The following is a 576-nucleotide window of genomic DNA, read 5'->3' as shown; positions in this document are numbered from 1 at the left end:
ATTTCCATGAAATGAGTAGTAACAGAATAATACTGCAGACCAGAGTAGTGAACAAAAGAATAAAGAATGAAGAGACCTGGATTCAAATCCCATGATGCCCTTAAATAAATTATGTGCAAGTCAATGAATTTATCTGAACCTCAGATTGGCCATCTGTGAAATGGACATAATTACCTCTTACTGGCTGGGTGTGGTGGCTCATGCCTGTAATTCCAGCACTTTGGGAGGCCAAAGCAGGCAGATCACTAGGTTGGGAGTTCAAGACCAGCCTGGCCAGCAAAATGAAACCCCGTCTCTACTAAAAGTACAAAAATTACCCAGGCATGGTGGCATGCACCTGTACTCCCAGCTACTCGGGGGGCTGAGGCAGGAGAATCACGTGAATCTGGGAGGCGGAGGTTGCAGTGAGCTGAGATCGTGCCACTGCACTCCAGCCTGGGTGACAGAGCAAGATCATGCCCCAACAAACAAACAAACAAACAAACAAACAAACAACAGTAAACACAGTGCAGGTCAGGGATGTGGGTCTGTGACCCTAGAACAGTATTTCCTCTGTGAATGATAACTGGCCTGAAT

This window comes from Colobus angolensis, unplaced genomic scaffold (assembly GCF_000951035.1).
Source record: "Colobus angolensis palliatus isolate OR3802 unplaced genomic scaffold, Cang.pa_1.0 Scaffold432, whole genome shotgun sequence".
Taxonomy (NCBI): Eukaryota; Metazoa; Chordata; class Mammalia; order Primates; family Cercopithecidae; genus Colobus; species Colobus angolensis.
This window is presented reverse-complemented; position numbering follows the sequence as displayed.